A 633-nucleotide genomic window follows, 5' to 3' on the forward strand; every position below is an offset into this window, starting at 1 on the left:
AAGCCTAAATGAACATCTCACCTCTCATGTCACGGAGACTGACAAAGGCCTGAGCCAAACCTCCAAAACGAAATCTGTGGCCAAGGCAGTGGGGGGAGCGGGAGCTCACGAGAAGCTGAGCCAGTGAAAGGAGATGCAGCAGGACTTCGAATTCATGCCATGTGGCAGAGACAAAGGATTTTGACCTAAACTGGCTACGGAAAGTGTCAAGCAGGGAAGGCATTTGACTGAGTGGCTAGGACACTGCTGGGATGCCTGCCTTCCCTATCGGAGTGCCTGGTTTCAGTCCTGGCTCTGCTTCTGAGTCCAGCTTCCTGCCACTGTGTACCCTGAGAGGCAGCAGGTGATGGCTCAAGTACTTGGGCCCTTGCCACTCACATTAGAGACTTGGATGGAATTCTGGGCTCCTCGCTTCCGCCTGGCTCAGACCTGGCTGCTGTAAGCATCTGGGGAGTGAACCAGCGGATGGAAGATCTCTCTATCTCTCTCTTTTTATCTCTCTCTCTCTCTCTCTCTCTCCTTGTCTTTCCACCTTTCAAACATAAGAAAAAAAAATAAGAATTCTTGTTTAAGAAATGTCAAGATATCGCCCGCTCTTGGGCAGAGCCAGGTAAGGAGGGTAATCTTCCTGAG

The sequence above is a fragment of the Oryctolagus cuniculus genome, chromosome 14 (assembly GCF_051225735.1).
Source record: "Oryctolagus cuniculus isolate XC-2025 breed Fujian yellow rabbit chromosome 14, ASM5122573v1, whole genome shotgun sequence".
NCBI lineage: Eukaryota > Metazoa > Chordata > Mammalia > Lagomorpha > Leporidae > Oryctolagus > Oryctolagus cuniculus.